The sequence below is a fragment of the Helianthus annuus genome, chromosome 2 (assembly GCF_002127325.2).
Source record: "Helianthus annuus cultivar XRQ/B chromosome 2, HanXRQr2.0-SUNRISE, whole genome shotgun sequence".
NCBI classification, from domain to species: Eukaryota; Viridiplantae; Streptophyta; class Magnoliopsida; order Asterales; family Asteraceae; genus Helianthus; species Helianthus annuus.
In genome coordinates, this window is record NC_035434.2 from 15,553,433 (window position 1) to 15,573,227 (window position 19,795).

Here is a 19,795-nt window from a genome sequence, read left to right on the forward strand (position 1 = left end):
CATAGCAGAAACAGAAGAACTTTGTGTTTACAATGTAATATCTTGTTACTAAAAGGCAAGGTGGCATTATTGTAAATAAGGAAAGTTTCCTTATCACCTTTGGCCTATAAATAGAAGCCTTAGGCTTTTAGTTAAGGACTTTTGCCATTTTGATCTTTGGAGCTTAGAGGTTAGAGAGAGAAGCTAGAGAGAGAAAGTAGAGAGAGAAAGGCAAAAGGTGATTCACGGTTCTTGTATCTTTTCAGATCTATCAAAGAATCACGTTAATAGTACGTTTCGTGTGTTTCGGTTATTCACGTTCACGGTTTCCGCACGTCGAACGTGTCATACGCAATCGTTTCGGAGTCAAACCGGTCCTAACAAAACAATGATTACACAATTACCTTGAATGGTTCTAGAGAAAGAGAGGAATCAAGAGTGATGAATGTCTTGTGCCAATGATGGTGGTGATGATGATTGCTAGGGGATTAGAGAATTGCAAGTACGTGTTTTGTTTTGTGTGCAAATGATTAGTGAAAAGGGATTAGGGTTAAGTATCTCTAGGATTTCACTAATTACCCTCTACCTCCCTAAGTATCATATTTTACACATGTACACCATCTCATAACCATTTCATAGTTTCACCACCAAGTTCATGTATTTACCAAGTCTGTCACAATTAACAAACAACCATGCACAATCACATAATACCGTTCATTGTATTAAAACGTATACAATTCCATAGCAACTAATTGTGCAAACACAACTAAACAATAAATGAACGTGCAATAAATGCGAAATAGAAATCTTGGAAATTTGAGTTGTGACATTATCCCCAACTTAAAAGAAATTTCGTCCCGAAATTTGGTACGCACTCCCTGAGGAAGCTAGGTAAGCGGTGTTGTTCACTGGTTTTCCTGGGGTGTCACATTATCCCCCCGTTGATTTGGAATTTCGTCCCGAAATTCCGTAGTAGTAGCTTCAGACTCAGTAGTGGTTGCATTGGTTCCGAATAACTGGGGGTACTTTTCTTTCATTTGGTCTTCGCGTTCCCAGGTGTACTCTGGGCCACGTCGGGAGTTCCAACGAACTCGAACAAGAGGGATTCTCTTGCTTTTGAGGACCTTAGCATCCCGGTCCGTGATTTCAACTGGCTCCTCGACGAACTGCAACCGCTCGTCGATAGTGAGTTCCTTAAAAGGAACTATGAGGGTCTCATCTGACAGGCACTTCTTCAGATTCGACACGTGGAATACATTGTGAACTGCACCGAGTTCAGCTGGTAGGTTTAGCTTGTAGGCCACTTTGCCTATTTTCTCAATGATCTCAAACGGTCCGACATACCGCGGATTGAGCTTGCCTCGTTTACCAAATCGAACCACACCCTTCCAGGGTGAGACTTTTAGTAAAACCCGGTCCCCGACCTGAAATTCCAACGGTTTCCTACGCTTATCCGCGTAGGCTTTCTGACGGTCGCGTGCTGCCGCCATGCGTTGTCTTATCTGTGCAATCTTTTCCGTGGCGTCCACTACAATCTCTGGACCCGTGATCTGACTATCCCCCACCTCTGCCCAACAGAGAGGTGACCGGCATTTACGTCCGTACAATGCCTCGAATGGAGCGGCTTGTATGCTGGTGTGATAGCTGTTATTGTATGAGAACTCCACCAAAGGGAGGTGCTTTTCCCAGCCGTTGCCGAAATCAATAACACATGCCCGAAGCATGTCTTCAAGAGTTTGGATCGTTCGCTCAGACTGCCCATCCGTCTGAGGATGATATGCTGTGCTCATGTCTAATCGTGAGCCAAAAGATTTGTGCATCGCTTGCCATAGCTCTGACGTGAATCGTGCATCCCGATCAGAAATGATGGAGTTGGGCACCCCGTGCCTCGAAACAACTTCTTTAAGATAGATGTCTGCGAGAGTGGAGAACTTATCCGTTTCCTTTATAGCCAGGAAGTGTGCAGACTTGGTGAGTCGTTCCACGATCACCCATATGGTATCATTCCCACGCTGGGATCTGGGTAGGCCTGTAACAAAATCCATGGAAATTTCTTCCCATTTCCATTGCGGTATCTTGGGCTGCTGCAGTAGGGCCGCTGGTTTCTGATACTCTACTTTGACTTTTGCACAAGTCAAACACTTGCCGACGTAAGTAGCGATGTGGGCTTTCATGCTAGGCCACCAGTATGTAGTTCTGATGCCGTGGTACATTTTATCCGACCCTGGATGTACCGAGTAGCGGGACTTGTGAGCTTCGTCCATTACCAGCTCGCGTAAACCGCCAAAGAGTGGGACCCAAATACGCCCCGTTACATAGTAGGCGCCGTCTTCCTTTTATTCCATTCGTTGCCTTGAGCCGCGTAAGGCTTCAGCTTTGACGTTTTCAGGCTTTAATGCTTCCATCTGAGCAGTTCGGATCTGTGCGGGAAGACTGGACTGAATAGTGAGCTGCAAGGCTCGTACGCGTCTAGGTAGAGTGTCTTTCCGACTGAGAGCGTCAGCCACAACATTGGCCTTGCCTGGATGGTACTTAATAGCGCATTCATAATCGTTAAGCAGTTCGACCCATCGTCGTTGACGCATGTTCAATTCCTTCTGCTTGAAGATATGCTCGAGACTCCTGTGATCGGTGTAAATTGTGCACTTGGTACCGTACAGGTAGTGTCGCCATATCTTAAGTGCAAAAACAACAGCTCCCAGCTCTAAATCGTGCGTCGTGTAGTTCCGTTCGTGAACCTTGAGTTGACGAGAAGCGTAAGCAATAACCTTATCCCGCTGCATCAATACACAACCAAGTCCCTGTATCGACGCGTCACAATAGACCACAAAATCATCCGTGCCTTCTGGCAATGAGAGAATAGGTGCGCTGCATAGTCTATCCTTCAGGTACTGAAAGGCAGTTTCTTGTGTATTACCCCAACGATAGGTAACACCTTTCTGTGTCAACATAGTAAGCGGCTGTGCGATCTTGGAGAAGTCTTTGATAAACCGCCTGTAGTAACCCGCCAAACCCAAGAATTGGCGTATTTCCGTTGGAGTGCGAGGCGCTGGCCAATTCCTGATCGAATCTACCTTGGATGGATCGACATGAATCCCATCCCTGTTCACCACATGGCCTAAGAAGTGGACTTCAAGAAGCCAGAAGTCACATTTCGAAAACTTTGCGTACAGTTGCTCCTTTCGAAGAAGTTCCAAGATAAGTCGTAAGTGCTGCTCGTGTTCCTCCTGACTCTTGGAGTAGATCAGAATGTCGTCGATGAAGACAATGACGAACTTGTCAAGATAGGGTTTGCACACCCTGTTCATAAGATCCATAAAAACGGCGGGTGCGTTCGTAAGCCCAAATGGCATGACAAGGAACTCGTAATGACCGTAGCGAGTTCTGAATGCTGTCTTGGAGACGTCCTCCTCACGGACTCTCAGCTGATGATACCCTGACCTCAGATCAATCTTGGAGTAGTAACTCGACCCTTGCAACTGGTCGAATAAGTCGTCAATACGAGGAAGAGGATAGCGGTTCTTCACCGTCACTTTGTTGAGTTCATGGTAGTCGATGCACATTCTGAACGTACCGTCTTTCTTCTTCACAAATAACACTGGAGCTCCCCAAGGCGAAGAGCTTGGACGAATAAAGCCCTTTTCCAAGAGCTCTTGTAGCTGTTTAGACAGTTCTTCCAGTTCAGTTGGAGCTAATCGATAAGGTGCTCGAGCTATAGGTGCTGCCCCCGGAGCGAGCTCGATTTGAAATTCGACTTGGCGGTGAGGCGGTAAACCGGGTAAATCTTCAGGAAACACCTGAGGAAAGTCACGTACAACTGGAATATCCTCCAGCTTCTTTTCCTTTGCTGATGCGTCAGTGACAAGTGCCAGAATGGCCGTGTGACCCTTTCGTAGACATTTCTACGCCTTCAAGAAAGAAATGATGCCAACCACGGCACCACTCTTGTCGCCTTGAACTTCGAGAGGTTCTTGACTAGAACGAGGAATACGAATGACCTTTTCCTTGCATAAAATCTCTGCGTGATGCTGGGATAACCAATCCATGCCGATGACGATGTCGAAACTACCCAGAACTATTGGAATAAGATCAATCGAGAAGGCCTGACCCGCTAGAACGATGTTACAACCCTTGACTACATGCGTGGCTTCTACACTCTTACCATTTGCTAACTCTACGACATGTTTGGTGTTTAGGGGTGTTGGTGTACGTTTTAACGATTTACTCATTTTCAAGGACATATAACTTGTGTCAGCACCCGAATCAAATAAGACAGTAACATAAATATCGTCGAGAAGAAACTTACCCATAACCACATTGGGATCATTCATTGCGTCGCCCCGACCCAGCACAAAAGCACGACCCCGAGCTTCGTTGCCATTGTTGTTGTTGTTTCCCCCGTTGTTGTTGTTCCCGTTGCCCTTGTTATTGTTGTTGTTGCGATTCTAGTTCTGGTTCAATTGAGGGCAATCACGTTTGTAGTGGCCTTCAGCCCCACACTGGAAACATCCCCGGTTTCCACGCTGTGGCTGCTGGTGCTGGTTCTGTGGAGCTGGCGGTGGGAGTTGCTGGTTCTGATTTGCTGGCCGTGAGCTTCTACAATCCTTAGCCTCATGACCCATCTTGAGGCATCTTTGACAACGTTCCCTGCGACATCTTCCGCTGTGGTGTCTGTTGCACTTATTACACAGTGGGTGAATTCCCCGATATCCACCCTGCCCCTGACTACCAGATGATTGCTGACTCGGATTCTGGTAGTCATTTGTCTTGCGCTGCTGAGACTGAACAGAAACTGATCCCTTGCTGGAATCCCCCTCCCATTTTTTCTTGTTGTCACTGGGAGTAGCAGAAGTAGTGACAGCAGTAGTGGTAGCATTGATACGTTTTGGCAGCCTGTTCAGATCCACTGCCTGATCTGTAATACGGTGAGCAAGGCGCTGAATAGCCTGGATATTATCAAGATTAGCCGATGTCACATGGCTCTGGATCTCTGGCGCTAACCCCTTGAGATACAACTCAATGCGCTTAACTGGAGGGTCCACTATAGTTGGGCATAGCACGGCCAGCTCATTCGACCGTTTGGTATAAGCTTCGATCTCTGACCCAACCATTTTCAAGTGATACAGTTCATCTTCCAGCTTGTGAATGTCTTCACGAGTGCAGTATTCCCTTTTGATCAATTCCTTGAAATCATTCCAAGGGGTGGCGTTAGCAGCTGCCAACCCTAGGATCTGTACTTGCGCGTTCCACCAAGTCAACGCGATTCCTTCCAAAGTGCCAGTGGCGTACTTGACCCTGCGAGCCTCAGGGCATTCACACATTTCGAACACAGATTCTAGCTTCTCAAACCAATGGAGGAGTCCCACTGCCCCCTCGGTGCCACTGAATGAGCTTGGACGACAGTCCATGAAGTTCTTGAAAGTGCAGACGGGCTGCTGAGCATGTTGACCTATTGTGTACGAATAGGACAAGGTTAAAACACAAGAGTTAATGTAGGATCTAAAGATCCTAGTGTGAGTCTAAACTGCAGGGTATACTACCTGCTTGAGCAGCTGCTAGTGCCGCAGCAACTTGTTCATTAACGAAAGCCGTCAACTGGGCTTGTGTCATGTTAATTCGTCCAGCCATGATCTTCATAGCAAAAGCGTCATAAGTTAGAGTGGTTCGTGAATAGTGTGATGACAGAAGAGAGTAAGCACGCATGTGTTCTCTAGCAATAACAAGTAGTGAGCAATGTAATCTAAGCATACTACGAGCAAAGTTCTATGCAGTTCTAGCAAGCACGTAATAAACATAAACCTTATTACCTAGGATGTTGAGTCTTGCACGTGGAGTGAAGCGTCATTGTGGATCGTTGAGAGCACTATTCTGGTTATAGTCTGGTTTTAATAAAAACGTTTTCCCATATTAAAACCAAGTTCTCTATAACCAATGGCTCTGATACCAATCTGTCACACCCCCAAAATCCACACGCGGAGTACCACCGCTAGGAGGCGTGACATAACCAGGATCAAGCCACCAATCATATTGAACAATATAAATAATTAAAGAAATTCATAACTCAATTCAATACAATTGATGTTCCAACAAAACATAGTTTAAGTAGCGGAAGCAAGTAAGTAACCCAACATAGTTAATAGTTTTAAATGTCGTAACAGTTCAACGTAGTAATCACGATCCTTGTCCACAACGACCGCGCCTCCAGTGCAAGCTCCATAAGTACCTAAGGTCCTTCAAGGCATGCAGCAACGAGTCAACAACTAGTTGAGCGAGTTCACAGTTAACAGTTCAGTAATAGTATAGTGTGAGTAGTAGTATGTTCGTTCGTTATGTCATTTATCGTATTAGTTTCCATCGCGGCCTCCCAGGCAGGTATGCGAAGATATTAGGGGATGTTCATCCCGAGTATTCTAGACTAGGTTTATCTGTATCACGGCCTACCAGGCAGGTGTGCGAAGTTTAGTAAATTTCAGTTCGCGGCCTTCCAAAGGCAGGTGTGCGAAGTCAGTCATAATATCGCGGCCAACCCTTGGCAGGTGTGCGAAGATCAGTTCAATAAGTGTTACTAGTCTAGTCGTAGTTCTATCAGCGGAGTATGTACAATAGTTCATCAAATCCCATTCCCACCCGGGAACCCCATGCCTTGGCTGTGTGAACTCACCTTGGTTTGCTCGGTATGTTAAACTATGTGCTCACAAATACTCAATCCCGTCCTATAGTATGCATGTGTATACAATCAGTTAAGTTCTCAAGGATTTCGCATGCAACATATGCAACAAAGTGTCTTTAAGCAATCATCATCATGCAACACATAACAGTTATAATTCACGTTTAACCAATTATGCATCATATGGCCGAGTCCTTGGTCAATTCTAGCGTAGTTAATCAATGACACACCTTATGGGTCATCAGGCTGAACAACAGTTGCATGATTTACAAATCTGATGAATATAATACAATTAACACTTAACAGGTTAAATCATGTAATAACATATATTCAGTTTCACTTAATCATCACACCAAGACAGACAGGGCCTTGCCCTTCATAAAGCCCAGACAAGTGTGGGGGGGGGGGTTTCCCCTGTTCAACACTCGGATAGCACATGAAAACATGTCACAAAACTCGGACAAGGGTAATGGGGGTTAAAGTTCGGACTAAGGGAAGTGGGTTTAAAGTTCGGATAGCATGAGTGGGAGGAAAAAGGTCGGACATGGAGGGAGTGGCCAAGAAACTCGGACCAACTCACACTCCTAAGACAAACTCGGACCTCCCCTTGTCTAATAAAACTCGGACACCCCCTATTGCACAAAAGTCGGACTATAGCTTGCTTAATATTCGGACCAGTTAGTTCTTTACAAGGTCGGACCTTATACTCCTCAAGTTAAAACTCGGACAAGGTGTTTAATGCTTATAAAGTTCGGACATTACCCACTTCCTAAGCTCGGACCACAAACAAAAGCTTAAGAAACTCGGACCTCCATGTGTTTGTTTAAAAGCTCGGATAACATGTGTGATCATCAAATAATTCGGACAAGTTATCAAGTATAATACTCGGACTTTATTCATGAATCAAAACTCAGACAATCACAATCACAATTGTAACAGTTACGCACACACATTCAACAGTTACGTTCTTATAGTTCATATGATCTAGAAACCCTAATTCATGTATACAGAGTGTAGATTTCATAAGTAATCAATGAACGATTACAACAATCATTCGGCGAACAATCTTATTGCCATACAACTAATCATTCATCATATGACAATAATCAACATCAATTGAAATCACAGAACCATCATATGATAAACTAGGGTTTTCAAGAATTACAAGAATCATGCATTGTTAACAATCCAACAATCAATAAACAATGATTACACAATTACCTTGAATGGTTCTAGAGAAAGAGAGGAATCAAGAGTGATGAATGTCTTGTGCCAATGATGGTGGTGATGATGATTGCTAGGGGATTAGAGAATTGCAAGTACGTGTTTTGTTTTGTGTGCAAATGATTAGTGAAAAGGGATTAGGGTTAAGTATCTCTAGGATTTCACTAATTACCCTCTACCTCCCTAGGTATCATATTTTACACATGTACACCATCTCATAACCATTTCATAGTTTCACCACCAAGTTCATATATTTACCAAGTCTTTCACAATTAACAAACAACCATGCACAATCACATAATACCGTTCATTGTATTAAAACGTATACAATTCCATAGCAACTAATTGTGCAAACACAACTAAACAATAAATGAACGTGCAATAAATGCGAAATAGAAATCTTGGAAATTCGAGTTGTGACAGAGAAGATGGAGGATGTCACCGGAGGAGCGATTTACCGTTATGTCCTTCACCCACCGCCGCTTCTAACCCACCACCGTACACCTACCACCGCTAAACCCACCATCAGCGTCACACCCACCACCACTGCCGTACCTAACCCACCACCACCGCCGTGCCTTCACCATCGCACCTAACCCACCACCACCGCCGTGCCTTCACCCTGCACCTAACCCACCTCAACCACCTGCATCTTCTATTGTTTGAGAGAGAGATAGAGGATATGAAATAGGGTTTCAGATGAATCAGATTAGAGATGAGAGAGAGAGAGAGAGAGAGAGAGAGTTAGGGTTTGATTGGATGATTTCTGGATAGAGGTTTTGATTTCTAGGAGGGTTTTGTGATTCCATTTTTTGATCTGATTAGAGTTTGGATTTTGTTTGTAAAGATTGGAAATGAAGGGATGTTTATATAATGTTTTGTTTTTAAGTTATACAACATGGCCCTTTAATAAAAGTTATTTACAAACTAGCCCCTGGAAAGATCAAATGACAAGAATGCCCTCATGTGCAAGGCACATGATCAGATTTAACTAAAAAATCTAACTGGGTTTGGCCTAAAGGACATAACGTGCAAGATTTGCAAACATTAAGGACAAAACTCATCAATTTTAAAGACAAAGGACAGCGCCTGCAATTTTGGACATACATAAAAGACAAAACTTGTAATTTACTCTATATTCTAGTGAGCGTATTTTACTGTTACAAAGCCTCGGGTTCGTCAAAGAGTCACTCAGAGGTATAAATTAAACATGTTGACACAATTAACCCCTGTAGCTTGTAATCTCTCACTTTCTTCCGCGTTTCGCTCCGTACGATCCATGATTTATTCGTTTGAAGGTACGAGCATCATTTAGGGTTACTATACAGTATATTTACCCCTCGTTGACATTTTCAACCCTCGAATTTACATACTTTCAAGGTTTGTCAACTTTAGTCCTTTATTTAGTATTTAATACCACATGTAAACTCATGACACGTGTCAACACATTATTGGACACAAAATTTCAAGGTGTTACATATTTATTATCTAAAAATTTCGGATAGTCTATATAAGTAATTATGATAAAATAATAAAATGTCACTAACTGAAAAATAGATTATTGAGAAATATTATATTTTCCAAAATATATCAGAACCTACATATTCTTTTAGTTGCTGCTGGTGCAACCTTATAAAGGGAATGCCACCTACATATTATCCAACAAAGTTTTGTTTAGCATCAAAAGCACAAGAGCCATCTCTTGTGTAGTATGATTATGAGCCTCATCAGTGAGAGTCAAAACAGAAATGGGTCAAAGCGTGTCAAATTTGGTGCAGGTCAAAATCGGTTGTATTGGGTTAGCTTGACTATCATTGCTTATTTATCATAACAAATCAAATCCATTTGTGGGGGGGGGGGGGGGTTCAATCTTTTTTCTTTTTTACTTCAGTTATTACCTTTTTACCCATATCATGGAACAATCTGATTCTAACTTTGATGATAAAACTAATTTTAGGATGGTTGAGCACAATGATGTGTTAGAAGACATCAAACTAACCAATGATGAGATTGTTAATTGGCAAGTTATGCAACATAGGATGTAGGTCCCGTTTTTTTTCGGTGGATCGATAACGAAAACCTATCCTTGTTTATCACAAACACGGTAACGCGTGCGGAATCCCCGTGACGGTGCAAACCAAACACAGTGTAAAATAAGAACACGTGTAACCAAAAGATTCAATATCTATTGATTAGGGATGAGTACAACCAGAAACATATACAAACAATGTTTACAGACTCTCACTAAGTCTCGCAGGTCTCTCATACTCATCTCTATTTCACACAGAAACTATAACGAGTATTTATACTAAACAGACACAGACCTTGACGAAACAGAAAAGGACTCGGCGAAACACCTTTGGGCAAGAGATTGGGCCTGAAGAAGCTCAACAGGCGACGAAACAGGGAGAGGCCATTACAAAGTCGACGAAACACACCTTGTTTCGTCGACATGTGGTTTGGCCCAAGTTTAGTCAAAGCCCAGTAAGATTTTCGGCCCAACAGTGTGTTTCGTCGACAACTGTTTTTCCCAAATTCAACAACTACGAAGATTAGTCAACCATGACATCATCATGACATCACATTGATGATGTCATGGTGATTTGTCATCGGGACATGATTTATGGCGCTCCGTGCTTCGCGTGTCGAACTCTGGGACGCACGACGGAGGAATGTCGTGATGTCGGGCTTGAGCCGGACCTAACCGTGTCGAAACCAAGTTGAACCGAACCGAGTTGAACCGAGCCGAGTCGCGTCCACATAAAATGTATCAACAAACTCCCCCTTGGACGCTACTCGTGATGGTTCGTCTTCTGTGTCTTTCATGTCGGAGGATCTTCAAAGTCTTCACGCTTCGTAAGTAGAAAGTGTGTCAACAAACTCCCCATTTCATTTAGGAAGTGCGTTAATAAACTCCCCCTTGAATGAACTCTCCATTGAGTTATGCTCGTGAATCTTTTGATCTTCAATTCTTTAGATCCTTGTGGTGTTGATGAGAGGTCAGCGGCAACTCGATCATTTTTATCTTTTGAGTGCCTTCACGTCGTGTCTTCATTCCAAAGCTTGTCATCGAACATGTTCTCCTTGCCTTTAGCATCTGCACACACAAGAAATCTAAACGCATAATGAGAACAACCGCTTGGAATATAGTTTCCATAAACAAACGACACATGTGTGACCATATTTCAATCAACTACCGACCGACAACAGTTTGAAAGTTTAAAAATTGATCAATTTTAATCCTTTAACTTTCAAAACCTCTTAACTTCGACTGTTTATGAAGATGCAATTGATTTCCGGCTTACGATCAGGATTTTGGGTAGGATAGACTCGAGTTCCAACATCGGTCAATCAAAAATAAACTAGAAGCAAAATCTTTTTGGATTTTCTAAAGTTTATATTAAAACAAACCTAAAATCTTTTTGATATTTTTCATTTTTCAAAAGTAAAGACGGAAAACAATAAATAAATATATACAAAGATGCAAAAACTAAAAGTAATAAATAAATATTTACAGACATTCTTTTTGCAAGTTTCGAGGGTAAGAGAATCATATCAGTGTACGGTCATGCCAAAACGCTCTTGTTGTTCTTTTAGTTAACATTTAGATAAGCATCCTATAACAATTATCGGTATTGTTGTCCACATAAGCTCAACTTATCAGATGTAATCATGGCGAAGGGATACGTTAAGGTGTGATTTATACTTACCGACCGATGTTCATCCACACACGACACATTCCCGTATCAAGGTATGCACGAGGGTTCATCTTACCGTTGAGTATATCGTTTATCATCCGTTTGACCGTATATGATGTGAGATTCTCACTTATTTTGATTGAAAACAAGCCCTATGTGATAGAATCACTTATTGAAGAGGAACTTGATTTTCAGATGCATGAGGGCACAGGAGCAAGTCCTTGAACAGGTCAGTATTTTCGTACAGCAGAGAGACGAACTTGACTCCCGGATAAATGTGATATATAATCACTTATTTGAGGGACATGTGATTGTTGATCACTTATTGAGGTCGAATGCAATATGTACACGTATGTATAGTATTATGGAAGATCTTAACTTCGTCTCTGTAATTTTTCGGTAAAAGATACAACCATGATACCCAAATGATAAGCAGCATAAAGACCGAATATCTCAGAACCTCGGCAATCTCTCAAACGAAATTTCGGTACCAAGACCATATGCCAATGAGTGGTTCCCACACAGTCTTCAGTCGATTTAAGTTTATATCACCCTGCACACTTTAAAATGATTGTGAGCTTACCGATACATCTTATATAGAGCTGCTTAACATTTTTCATTTTGCATTTCAGTTCGAAGAGGTTTCGACAGACCACTGATTTACTATCATTTTCTCTTTTTCTCGCCAGGAAACTCATTTTTGTTTTTCTATTGTTTTTTAGTTTTGAAAATTTTCAATGTTTTTGGATTTTTAAAATTGGATTTACTCCCCCTAAAATCAACAAACTATGATAAAATTTACAAACACAAAGGTATTTACAAAAACGATTTCCCGATGTCAAATTAACTCATATTTTACCTCAATGCCGTTTACCAAAATTAATTTTAATCAGAAATGATTTATCGAATTTTGGGAAAATGAGTTGGCATGTCGGTAAGCGATGCGGACCATGATAGCATTGACGAGTTTCATAGTGAAACAATCACGTGTGAGGTGATATTTGAGTTCAACGTGTCAGGCCAAAGAGTGCTGTACGAGATGATAATAATTCATAAAGCAGCTTAAATATCGACAAGCATAGGAGAGATTAGAAATTCAAAACCGTATCCTACAACTGCTTCGTGCATTGCAAGGAACCTGAGTGCTCTCCCAAACTGGATATCCACCCGGTGTGGACTTCAAAGCCGATTTTTGTAGCTACTGAGAAATCTCTTCAGACTCAACTACAGTTCTGCCCCAGAAAGTGTTGAAATTAAAAAAAAAAATTACTTACCCCAACTTTGGTTTTTTGCATGGCCAGAAAGTGAATCCCATTGCTGGTCTTCAATCCCTGAATCCAGGTCTACTTCCTCGCATCCCTGACCTTCCAGATATTTATCACCAAAAAATTCATTGTTGAACAATAGTTTCACCATCTCCATCTCCATCTCCATCTACCATTTTCTGCACTTGTTCTTCGAATCCATTCAGCTTAATTCCAACCATTTCCCCAATCGCCACTGTATCAGCAACTTCTTAAGACCAATTCGACATTCCGAACACAGGTACCGTGGTTGTCTCACACGCCGGCGTCTCATCAACCAAGATAGTCTGGCCGTCCTCCGTCGATCTATCTTGTCCGTCCTTAGGAATCCGGCAAGAATTATTGAGGTCAATAGATTGATTTTCTGAATTAGCTGGGAAGGGAAAGTTCCAGTGTTCATTTGTTTTATTTGAGTTAACTGGATCAGGTGACCTAAGGCCATGGGTCCTCTTCCTGGGCCTAGCTGCAGGTGAAGGGTCCACCATATCATTTGAGCCCACCCTAAAATGATCCACATTACCCCCTAAGCCCACATCAGGAATCCATCTCTCACAACCTTGGGTGGGTCCCTGTGCTTTATCTCCTCCATAAACAAAATTCTCAGCCGTTTTCCCCCATTCCCATGCAAACGTGCCTCCACTTCCCCATTCCCATTATTACCCCCCAACGTTTCGTTTCCCGACAGTTCATTACCCGATCTTCCTTGACCGACAACCTTCTCACCGGCGGCCATTTGTGATTGCTGGATTTCACCTTCCTCTATATCTTCATCTCCGACTGCCGAACCTTCTGATTCCAGGTCTTCGTACATCATCTGAAACCCCATGTTTTGATCATCTTCCATAACCCAAATCTTCTGTTGATTCCCACTCAAGTTTATTTCAACTTCCTCGTCAATTCTAGATGGCGAATTCATAAGAACACAACATCTACCATCTGAGTTATCTGATCTTTCCCACGAGAAATCCGACTTACACACCACTTTGCCAAACATTTCTCCAATTTCATCATACACCAAGTTATCCTGCATCTATATCGGGACGCCCATAATTTTGACCCATGCAAGTCGGTCGAACTCAAGCATTTGGCCTTCCCATAGTGCCACCGAGTTAAACACTCCACTCCACAGATTCATTTCTCTGCCCACGAACTCAAGAGCCGTTCTCTTATCTTTAAACACTACCATGTATTTTAAACCACCTATGTAACAAACTATACTATTTACGTAACCTCCTCGTGCCAACATTGGTTTAATTTTTTCAACCTTTGAGACTCCATTCACCTCTGCCACTACCGCTCGCATCATGCAATGATCAGCGTATAGATTTCCTCTCTGGGCCAACGTGATGACCTTCCTAGACGACTCCTTTCGTTCCTTACCAACAAGAACCTCACTATACAGTATGTTGTTCTCCTTCCAGGGAGCCGGAACATAGATTGGTGGAGGTCTATATTGGTTTCGATAATGCTGTTGTTCTGGCTCTTTTGGAAGCTGTTGATTTGCAAATCTTTGGTGATTCTTATTGTATTTGGCAACCAACACACCTACCTTAGCCTCATATATTTTCACTTTGTTCATTCCCCGTAATACCTCCATCATATTAGCTACCCCTTCATAGCGAATGAATCAAAAATAGTTCCCCCATGAATCACTCTTCCTCGCCACATACGCCTCCTTGACCACACCAAACGGTTGGAGTTGTTAACCGATAATTGTGCCACATAATTTTCGGATCAATATTCTGTAATTAAATGTATTGATTGTATTTGATTATTTCCGTTTTGATTGGTGAAGTTGTGGAAACTGGTGTTGTCAAATTCACAGCCCATGTCGCATTGGATTGCTTGTATGGGTAGCCGAAATTGAGTGGTGACAAATTGGTGAAATTGAATTAGTTTTGAATAAGTTTCTGATTTAAAACGAAGAGGGTAAACCCACGTATATTGAGTAAAGTCATCAATGATTACTAGATAATATTTGTACCCTGCATAGCTTGCTAAAGGTGATGTCCACAAATGACAATGCAATAATGAAAAAGGACATAAAGTAGAATTGATAGAGTCGGAAAAATGGTAAGCGTTTGTGTTTCGACAATTGACACGCATGACAAAGAGACGAACTCTTGTGTTTATTACAAGAAATAAAATTATTCAAACGAAGAAAATCCACAACGGGTTGACCCGGATGACCGAGTCGGTTGTGCCAAAATGGAGATTCTTGAGTAGAAGCAAAATAAGCATTGGCGGAAGCGTTGGGTGTGAGCGGGTACAAGTCACTCGAACTGTTGTGGCGACTCAGGATCGTGCCATCCTTGAAATCCTTCACAGAAAAACCATATGGGTCAAATTCAATAGAAGTGTAATTATCGATATTGAATTGGTGAACAGAGATAAGGTTTTTAACAATATTGGGATTAAATAGGATATTTTTGAGGTGAAGAGGTTTGGAGGCAAAGTTTAGGGTTGAGTGTCCCGAGCCCAAAACCGGAACTTTGTTGCCATTACTGACAATTATTGACGCTATTGGCGCAAACGTGGAAAACGTGTCAATATTAGTTTTATCAAAAGAGATATGGGAAGAAGCACCTGTGTCGAAATTCCACTGATCATCGGTTGCACTAGAATCCACAGACAGAGCATGAACTGCATCCGCAAGCTGGGTGGGTTCAAGAGGATCCACTGCTGCCAAATTAGCCTGTGCCGACCTGTGATTGCCTTGGTTGGACTGAGTGTATGGAGCGGGTGGGGGCTGCCATGGGTTGGACCAATTTTGAGTTGGATAAGGGCATGGTGGAGGTGTCCAATAGGGTGGGGCCCAATAGGGTGGGTAATATGGCTGCTGGGGAGGTTGGTTGAAGGCCCTGTTGTAGGAGTGTTGGGATGGGGCATTGTGGTTTCGGTTTGAGTAGTGACTGGGGCCGCGGGTATTGTTGTGAGAGCGGGAGTTGGAGCGGGTATTATTACGTGGGTTGGGGTTACGGTGGGTGTAGTGTGCTGGTGGGTTAGACTGGGCCGAATTATGATGAGAGGGTGGGGCCGATTGGGGGTTAGGTGGTGTTGGCGAGGGTGGAATGGCAACAACCAAAGCAGGAGAGTTAACAACCGCATCTCGGGTTTTTATGCGACCGGACTCGGAGTGGAGTTGGTCGATAGCATCTTCCCACGCCGGGAGAGACTGGTTGAGAATAGCAGAGATGGTGTCATACTCTTTTGGTAGACCCTTAACAAGATGTAAAATGCGCTGTTGGTCGTTCATAGGGAAATCCAAGGCATGTAGTTGGTCGGTTAGATCACGTATTTTCTGACAATACGCATCCAGGCTAGGCATGGAAGCAAGGGTGAGATTGGCAAGCTCATGTTGGATAGCTTGGGAACGGGGTCCTTTGTTATTCACAAAGAGTCGTTTGACCCGTTGCCAGGCCTCAGCAGCAGTGGACTAATCGGCGAGAACTCGAATAAGTAGATCATCCGAAAGGGTGCTATAAATCCATTGCAACACAATGGAATCAATGTTCTCCCATGTCGCGTATTCGGGAGTGTCTTTAGCGGGGGACGGCGAACCGTCAATGTGAGAAAGCACTTGGTAGCCTTTTGCATGAAGCATAAAAAGCTTAACCCATGATGCATAAGAAACATTGGTACCATCGAGGATACGAACTTTATTCTGGATGTTGCTAATAGTGTATACCGGATGTAGCGGTTTGTGGGTGGAATCGGCAGTGGCAGCAAGGATTTCCTTGTCTGCAGAATTGTCTTTGTCTGGCATGGGGCCGAAGTGAGTGAAGAAAGAGGGTTAGTGTGAAGGCTGATCGAAATTAGGTTTGGACGGCAGTAGGGGTGATCGAAATCAGGAACCCTAGAAGGGTGATACCATGTGAAATATTGTAATCCCTTAGGGAAATTCATTAACATCCACTGTACATAAATAGTTACAAAGGAATAAGATAAATACGGAAATAATCAAATACAATCAATACATTTAATTACAGAATATTGATCCGAAAATTGTGTGGCACAATTATCGGTTTATATATGGACGATATTATATTAACCGTATCCAGTGATGATCTGCTCCAGCAAATAATTGGGTCCCTTACAGCTGAATTCAAAATGACTAACTTGGGGACTTTGCATCATTTCTTGGGAATTGCTGTAACTAAACATGCTAACGGGTAATTTTTATCTCAGTCTACCTATGCAGCGGACATTCTCACTCGTGCCAACATGTCTAATTGTAAACCCGCTAGCACCCCTGTCTAGCCTGGCTCTAAACTTAGTGCCGACAGTGGTTCACCCTTTGAAGATGGTTCTCTCTACAGGAGTTCAGCCGGGGCTCTTCAGTATCTCACGATTACCAGACCTGACATTGCCTATGCCGTTCAACAGGTCTGTCTCTTCATGCATGCCCCTAGAGAACCGCATTTTCAGTTTCTCAAACGGATCCTTCGCTACCTCAAGGGCACCTTTGAGCACGGTTTACTGCTTTCTAAGTCATCCAGCACAGAATTGACTGCCTATTCAGATGCTGATTGGGGTGGGTGCCCTTATTCTCGACGTTCTACATCCGGCTATTGCGTTTATTTGGGATCCAACTTGATCTCTTGGTCTTCTAAACGTCAGTCCACCATTTCCAGGTCAAGTGCAGAAGCTGAATACCGCGCCGTGGCAAACACCGTTGCTGAACTCAGCTGGGTTCGCAACCTTCTACTCGAGTTACATGTCCCTGTTCGCCACGCATCGCTCATCTACTGTGACAACGTCTCGGCTGTCTACCTCTCAGATAATCCGGTTCAACATCAACGCACCAAACATATAGAACTGGATATCCATTTCGTCCGAGAAAAGGTCCGCCTTGGCTCAGTCAAGGTCCTTCACGTCCCTGCCGATTACCAGTATGCAGACACTTTCACGAAAGGATTACCGAAGCATCTGTTCCTGCGTTTTAGATCCAGTTTATCCTTCGGTCATCTCCGGCTCAAACTGCGGGGGCGTGTTAACCGATAATTGTGCCACACAATTTTCGGATCAATATTCTGTAATTAAATGTACTGATTGTATTTGATTATTTCCGTATTTATCTTATTCCTTTGTAACTATTTATGTACAGTGGATGTTAATGAATTTCCCTAAGGGATTACAATATTTCACAGGAGTGCCCTACCAAGCAACGTGTTTGAGATACCTTCAGGAAGATTAGTGATGTAGAAAGTTGTTTGTGGCAGTCTGTTTGTTGGTCTTTTCTTCTCTCGATAATCCACATCCTTCCAGGTCTCCACTCTCCCTCTCCCCCCATTTCCGCAACCGGAAACCCAGATCTATAAGAGGTTAATAGAATTCGTATAGATCAAGCTAAACTATTCGAGAAAACCTGGAAACCCAAAATCTGGGATCCGACGAGGAAATCCACCGAAATTTTCAAAGAAAACCTTAACCGATCAAACCCAAAAACCTGCTAACAATGCTCGTATCGAACAGCTTGGATTCGATTCAGCCGTACTATCACAGGATTGTTACACAAGAATCGGATGTAAGATCGATTATGGATGAGATAGTCTGTTCATCTTCCCTCACAACATAAGTTAACATTGCTTATTTGGAAAAAAAAAAATTAAATCTTATTCGTATTGCATAGAAATTTTAATATGTTATTCACAATGCATGTGTCTGCACCCATCGTTCTTAACTAAAGTTAGTTGATTTTTTAAATGTCTTCTAATTTCAATGTATTCTTAATAAATACTTATACCCATGGTTGCAAAAGTCGCTAGACGCTCTTTAGTTAGTCGATCGGGAGTTGAAAATAGTTGGCCTAGGCGGAGAGTACTCGGGGAGTGCTCGGACATGTTAAATTCTAAAGAAATTAGTTTTCAGAAATTAAATATATGTTAAATAACATAAATTTAATAATATTTATAACAAAATACGTGAAAATGATATTCATTCTTTAATTCTTTAATATGATAAGCATAGAAATTATTTTTTATTTTTTTAAGTCAAACTTGGCTTGAGTTGACCTACTAGCTCCGATTCTACACAAGTTTGACCGCGTTTGATTGATTCCGAGTAACTAGGTGAAGTTGAAGAAAGTCGGCTGCAGCCTACCTTATAGTGACTACTCGGCCTTGGAGACCTTTCTTTACAACCATGCTTATACCGACACCATGTTAGGATTTAAACCCTCCACCCTTAAAATATAAGAGAGACACGTTCAGAGGCGTAGTTTGAATGGAAACTCAGTAGGATCCGGACTCTAAAAATCAAAATCGATAGAGGCTAACACTTAAAATTCAAATATTTTACAAAAAAAACAAATTTTGATAAAATTAACATTACGTGCGAAAAATCACCGTGGGCCGGGCACCTCCTGGCCTCCATATCCTCCACCCATGGACACATTACTTCTAGGATGTGCCTTGAAGAATACAGTTTTGGTGGATAAACATTGTTAGCATTGAATGCCACAAACTGTATATGTGATGTGGCGTGTGTTATGATAACGAAGAACAAATCAAGTTGATTATGCGAATACCCGTGATGATCTTCCCCAAACCCCCAAAATTCAACCCTAAGGTTAGAGAATTTGAAGTGAAAAGTGACTAAACTCGAAATTGATTTCTGACCATTGAAATTACAAGAGCAATACATAAATAGAGACTGAAATTCGAAATGGGTCACAAAAAGGCCATGGGCAAAACATAAGCCCAAAAACAAAATGCATAAAACACCGAAAAAACATAAAAAGTGTCCAAAACTCTCATTAGAATGCGTTTTCTCGTTTCAAGCTTTGATTTGACTGGTCGAACGCCTATAACGGTGACCCGTAGCCAAAGTTATGCTCGTTTTTGTAAATCACCCTTGGAAGCTCGATCATGAGCCTCCAGAAATGTCATGGCCCGATCCTCTACACTTGAGACAGCATCAAT